Source organism: Macaca nemestrina, chromosome 1 (genome assembly GCF_043159975.1).
Source record: "Macaca nemestrina isolate mMacNem1 chromosome 1, mMacNem.hap1, whole genome shotgun sequence".
Lineage (NCBI taxonomy): Eukaryota > Metazoa > Chordata > Mammalia > Primates > Cercopithecidae > Macaca > Macaca nemestrina.
In genome coordinates, this window is record NC_092125.1 from 14,187,356 (window position 1) to 14,196,319 (window position 8,964).

General features: G+C 48.7%; 1 long non-coding RNA gene across 1 annotated transcript; it reads left to right on the plus strand.

The window, feature by feature from the left end:
• The first annotated feature begins 464 nt into the window (after positions 1-464).
• Positions 465-5,193, plus strand: LOC105474596 (uncharacterized). The gene is made up of 3 exons (XR_982843.2): positions 465-805; positions 3,832-3,902; positions 4,841-5,193. It is a non-coding gene; the product is annotated as an uncharacterized lncRNA (long non-coding RNA).
• The last annotated feature ends 3,771 nt before the right edge of the window (positions 5,194-8,964 follow it).

Here is an 8,964-nt window from a genome sequence, read left to right on the forward strand (position 1 = left end):
GGCATCCCTAGGATAAACTGTAAGATATATTTTTCCCGGGATATCAGAGAGACAGTTGTAAACCAACTGCGGATTCTGTTTACCCCGATGAGTTCATGAGCTTCCTTCCATCTCTGATTTTTCTAATGAATGCATTTTGCCCAGGCCTTGATAGAAAAACTACTTTGAAAACAGTCTGCTTCAGGTCTCCCCCGTAGGGATGATGCTGCGTTAGAGGATCCTTCCTCCAAGCACAAGCTGCCCAGGGAGCTTGTTTTTGATGGATGTCAGCGGGCTGGGTGGCTTCCTGGGAAGTTCGGAGGAAGTGGACTCCCTCCAGGACAGAGAGCTTTTGGGGTTCTGGGCATAGGCTGGAGCCCATCAGGGCCCTGGTAGCCCTGAAGCCCGCCTAGCCTCTGAGAGACATGTGTGGTGCATGCGTTTTTAATAGAACACCCGTTACAGGGAGGGGACCAGGTGGAAAATGTATTGAGGACAGCCTCTGCCCTCCAAAAATTTTCTCTTTGCTGTGAGAAGCAGAGCCACCCCCACCAAGCATTCCCCGCTGCTGTGAGAGGCAGCATCAAGCGGGTCTGTGGGAAGGGTCCTGGTGGGATCTGGTCGACAGGAGGGTGCTGCTTCCTTCACTTTCTTCTTGGGAGGAAGTCAACATTCTCTGGCATCCACTCATTCTGCGGAGTTAGCAGGGGCTGGTTACAGACGGCGGTGCCAGTGGGAGAAGGTTCAGGGTTGAGTTCTGGAGAGAAGGCAGGGCATGAATTGGCAAGAAATAAAATAAGAAGAGGAAGTTAAAAGGAGCACTGAGGTAAGAGAGAGGGAAAGGGGTTCAGGGTGACACTCACTGTCACTGCCAAGGGTTGTTGGTGGAACGCCGAGCTTCTTGGGGCCTGGGTGTCCTCCTCCGTAATGAGAGGGCCTAGGAGAAAGCTCACCTTCTAGCTGGTTCTCTAAGTAGCATGAGTTAAACTGGAAGAAAATATGTACATGTGTGCACGTATGTGTTCATGTGTGCCTACAGGTGTGTGATGCATGTGTGTGAATGTAACAAACACATAGTCTTTTAGATTTAGGATCAATTAGTAGGAGGCATCCTGGCCAGTCCTTGTGCATCTCTGCTGAACATCTGTTACATCAGGACAGGGCTGGGTGGCTCGGGGCTGGAGCCATATAAGCCAGGTGTGGGGCCAATGGGATCTGTGGAGAATGTTTAGTTCACCCTGAGAACCCTGGGGCCCTGCTTTGAAGGCCTCCAGGGCCCACTCGGAATAGAACTCATGGTCCTAGGAGGAGAAAGAGTACTTGGTTTGAGTCTGAGAAGCCAGTGGAGGTTCAGATCAGCTTGTGTGACAGTTGCTCTTCGGGAACTGGGAGAGTAAAGTGTCAGATCCAGGACCTGGTGATTTGCAATGAAACCACCACAGTGTGGCTGGGAACCGGCCCTGGCAGGAGGCAGGATTCTGCCCTCCTCCACAGGCCACCTCCACGCTGTGTCTTCCTCCCCCGGTTTGCTGGGAGTGAAGGGATCATGGTCCCCATCACTGGGGGGCCTTGTCAATCATTCTGACTTTTAGTTCCAGAAAGGAAAAACCAACACCAGGTACTGCTGACTTCTCCCTTCACCTTCATGAAGGCCCCTTTTCCTTGAGTTCCATGACACCCTGTTGCTTTTTATCCTGTTCCCCTCAGGCCACAACTTCTGAAAATCCTTTGTTGGGGACCTTGTTCCTTTAATTGTGGGTGTTCTTTTTTTTTTTTTTTGAGACGGAGTCTCGATCTGTTGCCCAGGCTGGAGTGCAGTGGTGTGATCTCGGCTCACTGCAACCTCTGCCTCCGGGTTCAAGCGATTCTCCTGCCTCAGCCTCCCAAGTAGCTGGGAGTACAGGCACCTGCTACCACGCCCGGCTAATTTTTGTATTTTTAGTAGAGATCGGGTTTCACCATGTTGGCCAGGCTAGTCTCCATCTCCTGACCTTATGTTCTGCCCACCTCCGCCTTCCAAAGTGCTGGGATTACAGGCGCGAGACACTGTGCCCGGCCATTGTGGGTGTTCTTAGCACTCTGGCACATGTCATCTGGCACATGTCATCCCTGGCACATTTGTCATTTAATCTTGCATTCTCCCCTCAAATCATCTCTGTGGCTTCCAATGCCATTTCTATGCCCATATGACTTTCAAATCACCATCTTCTGCCCAGCCTTCTCAGCTCCGAACCTGAGATCTCACAGGTGCACCCACCTCCACATACCCCAAACGCACCACCTCCCTTCCCAAACCTGTTCCTCCCCTCCAGCACCCCAGCTTCATAAACAGCAGCACCCTTCACCCTGGTTCTCAGGCTGGTAACTTGGGCTTCTTCCTCCACATCCTACTTCCTCCCACGCGTCACCTCCAGTAAATTCCACCTCTGGTCAATCCCAATAAAGATAATAGCTGGCTGGGCATGATGGCTCATGCCTGTAATCCCAGCACTTTGGGAGGCCGAGGCAGGCGACTCACAAGGTTAGGAGATCGAGACCATCCCGGCTAACACGGTGAAACCCTGTCTCTACTAAAAATGCAAAAAACTAGTTGGGCATGGTAGCACATGCCTGTAGTCCCAGCTACTTGGGAGGCTGAGGCGGGAGAATTATTTGAACCCAGGAGGCAGAGGTTGCACTGAGCCAAGATCATGCCACTGTACTACAGCCTGGGTAACAGAGTGAGACTCCATCTCAAAAAAAAAAAAGAAAAAAAAAAATTAGCTGGGTGTGGTGGTGCATGCCTATAATCCCAGCTCCTTGGGAGGTTGAGGCACGAGAATCGCTTGAACCCAGGAGGTGAAGGTTGCAGTGAGCCGAGATCATGCCACTGCACTCCAGGCTGGTGACAGAGCGAGACTCCGTCTCGAAAAAAAAGACAATAGCTGATGTTGGCTAAACACTGGCCATGTGCACAGAGCTTCATAAGCATAGTCTCCTTTAATCCCTGCCCCTCAACTCTCTATACAGTTGGCCCATGAACAATCTGGGCTTGAACTATGTGGGTCTACTTATATGCAGAGTTTTTCCAACCAAACGCGGATGGAAAATATAGTCTTCACAGAATGTGAAACCTGCATATAGAGCAGGGCTGACTGCAAATTTGAGTATGTGCAGGTGTGAGTATATATGGGGTTGCTGAAACCAATCCCCCTCGTATACTGAGGGCCGACTAGCAGGAATTCATATAACATTATTTAGTATATGAAGAATCTGAGGTGTGCAGGGGCTTCCTGACTTGCCTGAAGTCCCAGAGAGATTTAACTCAAGACCATGGGATCCCCAAACTCTCCAGGTTACCAGATACCCCTGAACCTCCATGGGGGCTGGTGCACTGCCTCTTGCCTGGGTATTGGCCCTGCCTCGTCTCTTCTGCATGCAGTAGCCAGAAGGAACTCTCAAAATGAAACCCTGATGTTGTCACTCCTCTCCCTAAACCCTTACAGTCTCCCCATTGCTCCTGAAATGAAGTCCTTATTTTTCTTTTCTTTTTTTTTTTTTGAGATGGAGTTTCACGCTTGTTGCCCAGGCTGGAGTGCAACGGCACGATTTTGGCTCACTGCAACCTCTGCCTTCTGGGTTCAAGTGACTCTCCTGCCTCAGCCTCCTGCGTAGCTTGGATTACAGGCATGTGCTACCACACTTGGCTAATTTTTGTATTTTCAGTAGGGTTTCATCATATTGGTCAGGCTGGTCTCAAACTCCTGACCTCAGGGGATCCACCCACCTTGGAGTCCCAAAGTCCTGGGATTACAGGCACGAGCCACAGTGCCAGGCCCAAAGTTCTTATTTTTCAACAAGCATTAATTACAGGCATTGAAGACACTGTGGTGAACGAGACATGTTCCTGCCCTCATGGAACTTACATCCTAAACTGATGACAGGTAATAACTGAATAAATGGACAACTTAATTGCAGAGAGTGATAGGTGATACTGAAGAAAATAAGGCAAGGTAAGGGATGGAGAGTGACCTGGGCGGGGGTGAGTATTAGGAGAGATGGTCTAAGAGGGCCTCCCAGGGGAGATGACAGTGAAACTGAGATGGAATGAAGTTAGCCCCTGCAGTAAGGGGAAGGAGCATTATAGCTGAAAGCAAAAAGCCTGTGCAAAGGCCCTGTGGTAGGAATGAGCTTGGAGTAATTGAGAAATAACAAGAAGCCCTGGGTGGCGAGAGCTGTGTGAGAAGCACGGAGAGTGATAGGCAGAGGGGCTGATTGGTAGCCAGGTGGCCCCGGCTGGCCACAGTAAGGAATCTGGGTCTTATTTGGGATGTGACGGGAGGGTTTAAGTGCACACTGGGAGGTGTAATAACCTTCTGGCTGCTGTGTTGGGACTGAGTACGTGGGTGGTAGTACAGAGAGCAGTGAGAAGTTTCCTTTCATGCTCCAGGGGAGAGAGAATGGTGAGGAGGTGGCAAGAAAGCACAGTCCTGGCTGCAGGTGTCGAAGGTTAAGCCAACCTCTCTGAGTGAAGGGGTAAGGGGGGTAGGGAGGGGCAAGAGCAGAGTCAGGATGTCTAGTGGGCTTTGCTCTGAGTTTACTGAATCAAGGGATGAGGGTATGTGAGTCTGAAGCTCTGGGGTGAGGATGAGGCTGGAGATTCAAATTTGAGGGGTGCTGGAGAGAGATGGCCTGAAGACCACAGAGTGAGCTCAGTGGGTCCCGTGGTTGATCCCCTGAGTCTAGAAGACTCTTTGGAGGGCTTTTTGCTACAAAGGAGAACAGAGCAATGGAGAGCGTTATGGGATAAATTGTGTCCATCTCAAAGGATGCTGAAGGCCTGACCCCCAGCACCTGTGAATGTGAGCTTATTTGGAAACAGGGTCTCTGAAGATGATGAAGCTGAGGTCATTAGAGAGGGCCCTCATCCAATATGACTGAAGGAAATTTGGACACAGACACAGACACACGCAGAGGGAAGGCGATGTGAAGACACACAGGTTGACAGTCATCTCCAAGCCAAGGAACGCCCGAAGCTACCAGAAGCCAGGAGAGGGGTCAGGGCTCAGAGTCTCCTTCGCACTCTCCAAAGAAATCGACCCTGCTGACACCTTCATCTGGGACTCCCAGGCTCCAGAACTGGGAGACAGTCTCTGTTGTTTAAGCCACTGAGTCTGCAGTACTTTGTAACAGCAGCCCCAGGAAGCTAATAAAAGGAGAGAGCTGACATAGATGTGGAATTCATGTTTTGTTTTTTTTTAAATAGGGAAGACAGAATAGCATGTTTATAGGAAAACAAGAATGATCAGTGTTGAGGAAAAACAGGGCATGTGGGAGAGCAGAGGGAGGGTTCTCTGCAAGGCACCAGGCTCTCTGTGTCCTGGGTTTTTGCACATGCACCACCTCCCCTAGTGCCCACCTGTCCAGGCCTCAGCTAATGGCTCCGCCTCTCCAGGTAGGTCTGGAACTCTCCTCGGTGCTCTGACCACACTCGCTACCTTCTCCATTTCTGCACTGCCTCGCTGTCTTGCAATTGGTTGTTGCATGCCTACATCCTGTCTCCTCCCCTGCCCCGAGCTTGGTAGGGACTCAGGCACGGATGCTGTGTCTTGCAGAGAGCCCAGCCCACAGTAGGAGCTCCGTGAACACTATTTATGTTTTGTTTCGTTTTTGAGACAGGATCTCACTCTGTTGCTCAAGCTGGTGGGATCATGGTTCCCTGTAGCCTCAACCTCCTGGGCTCAAGCGATCCTTTCACCTCAGCCTCCCCAGTAGCTGGGACTACAGGCAGGAGTCACCACACCCAGCTAATGCTTTTTTGTTTTGTGTAGAGACAGGATCTCCCTATGTTGCCCAGGCTGGTCTCCTGAGCTCAAGTGATCCTTCCACCTGGGCCTTCCAAAACGCTGGTGTTACAGGCATGAGCCACTGTGCCTTGCCACGAACACTGTTTGAATGAACAAATGTGATGTCCCTCTGGGTTGCTTTTGTCCATGTGGCACTCATTTTAGAGCTCATTTTGGAAAATCGGTGCTGGAATGTCATTCCATGCTCCCCACCGACACATGTTGGTTTTGACCCAGGTTTATTCAATGCTTTGGGGGGCTATAAATCTGGAGACAGCTCCACCAGGAACTTTCAACTGGGGGCAGCCCCTGTGAACTGCCTAAGCTTGAGCAAGTTACTTAACCTCCATGACCTTTGGTTTTTCCATTAGTCAAACAGGGCAAAGAGCTGCCCTTTCTCTCCCTCACGATGGAGGATGTGGTAGCTCCGGCTAAGTTCTGAAGCAGAAAAGTGGGCGGGCGCATTCGTGACTCTGCATAGGCTCTAAATTAAAGGCACAATCAATGGCTCCCAGAAAAGAGCTGTATATACACAGCTCTGTATGTACAGAGAAGGGGAAGGCTTAGCCACTCAGGGTTCTTTATTCACAACTCTGAAACTTTAAGACATTTAATCAAATGTTTAAAAAGCTGTGATAAAATATGCAAAACATAAAATGTACCACCTTAACCATTTCTAAGTGTACAGCTCGGTAGAGGTATGTACACGTACATTCATGTTGTTGTACAACCATTACTACCCCCGTCTCTAGAACTTTTTCATTTTGCAAAACAGAAATAACTCTATGAACCTCATATAATTGTGATCATGCAGTATTTATCCTTCTGCGACCAGCTTATTTCACTTAGCATCGTGCCTTCAAGTTCATCCATGTTATGGCAAGTGCCAGAATGTTCTTCCTTTTTAAGGCTGAATAATATTCCATTGTGTGGATTTACCTCATTTGGTTTATCCATGCATCTCCTGATCTTCTGGCTATTACTGAGTCACACTGCTATGACATGGGTGTACAGCCAGCACTCTGAATTTGTTATCATGGCTCCATTTACATGCCTTTCTTGGTCCAGTTGTTTGATTCATTGAAGGGCACAAGAAACCTGGAAGAATCGTGGCTGTTGCCCCTACACAGTCTATGCTTTTAACTATTCTTTAACACAGGCAAACGTAGAGGGCTTTGTTGCTGGAGTTAAACACGAGATAATTTAAGGTATTATAATTCGTGAGTTAAGACTACTTTTTTTTTTTTCCTGGAGGATCATCTGTTTCATCTCCACTTGACTTTTTAAAAATGCTGGAACTGTCTTTTGATTGAATACAAAGCTTTTTTTTTCCCTTTGACGTTTATATGACTGAAGGTGGAAAAATAAGACCTTTGCTTATTAACAAAATGAATCAATCTCTTTCCCCCATGGGAACTTGAAAACAATTTAGAGACTAGAATAAACTTCAGATTTTCCTCTGCTATGAATTGGGTTGACCTTTCCTGCAGGTAAGATGTAAGACAGACCCAGCTGGGCTTGACAGAAAATGAGGTCACCCCAGGTACCGCTAGATTGAGCCCTGGCTGGAAGTGCCTTGCTCTGTAAGCCTCTTTGGGCACTTCCAGAGACAGGAAAGTTGAGGCCGGAGAGGTAAAGTGTGCTGGCGAAGGTCAGCCGGGGAGACAGAGACCAAGGGAAAATGGTGCTTAACTTCGGGCCCTTAATGAGGTTGCAGTGGACCGTGCTCCAGGCAGTAAATCCTCAAAGGCAGCGGGGCTTACTGTGTGGGGTTCTCTTTTCCCTTTTACTTCATAGGTGCCTGATGTATTTGGGGAAATTCCCCATAAGATGGGCACACGGTTAACCCCTCCTTTGTCTGACCGGTTTGCCCATTACACCTGCAGAGGCGGTGAGGACCCTGGAGTTTCCAGCTCTCTCGCCCGTGCAGCCTGATCTCTGGGCCTGCCGTGGGACTGGCTCCTGACTGGGAGTGTGAAGCGCAGAATAAACAAAAATAAAGAGACTGTGTTGGAAACGCGCGACTGCAGGGCTGAGAAGATACTCAGAAAAGTGGCCTCAGGCCAGCTCCTACTCTTTCCAAATATGCCAGGAATGCCGGGCCCAGAGGCAGGGGACAAAACAGGAGAAAGAAGGAAAAAGAACAGGCGTCACCAGGCCATAGTCTAGCCAGTCTACTTGTCAAAACAAAGCAGAAGAGAACTCCTAGCTCCAAATAAAAGTGGATCAAGAAGTTTCAGAACTCAGTAACAACTGTTACTAAAGTTTGCATCTAGAGATCCTGCACCCTGTCATCCACCCCTGCCCAGGGCTTTGCTGGGGGCATCACGACACAGGGTAGCGAGCCTAGCAGAGCCCAAACCAAATGTCTTAGTCTTTTCAGCATCCCATGTTTAGGTGAGGAAGCAACTCAGAGGAACCCTCGGATAAAGGATTTGTTTGGTACATGCGGCACGGAGCGAGCTGCTTGGGGCTGGGGATTTGGTCTGTGCGTGGTTTCCTAGTTTGAGATGGAGGATCATGACAAGGGACAAAAGGTCAAAGGGTACACCAGTAGGGGAGAAAAGCAAAACAAAAACAGGAAGTGGCCGGCTCAGGGATTTTCCATGAGAAAGCTGGGAAACAGGTCCTGGTAGAAAAGAGTGTCAAAAACCAGAATGACAACAAATTTAGTTTAAAGACCGTGATTGGCTTGATTTGTGAATCTGGCATCGAACAACACTTCATTCCACACAATGGAATAAGTGTTCCATGAGCTGAGCTGAAGAGGTTGGCTTTGTAGACAGAGAAGGACTGAAGAAAGCAGCAACAGGGAACAAAGAGTGTATTAGTTACTTTTCAAAGTTCCTTGTTCTTGTAAGGAAGGGACAGAGAGATAGAACAATAGGAAAATAACTCATTAGTTAACCTTGGGTGACTTCATGCTACCTTTTCTGTGGTAGGATTAAAGCAGAAAGAATTTCATTATCATTCTGATTGAAGATTTAAACTGGTCTTTTGGGAGATGGGCTGTTCTCGCTCTCTCTTGATTCTCAGAAGGTCAGATAACAACCTTGTTTTGGTTTGGTGGTATGGAACTTTAGCGTGGGTGACTCCAGTTTGATATTTTTTTTTTTTTTTTTTTGAGACAGGCTTTCAGTCTGTTGCCTTGGCTGGGGTG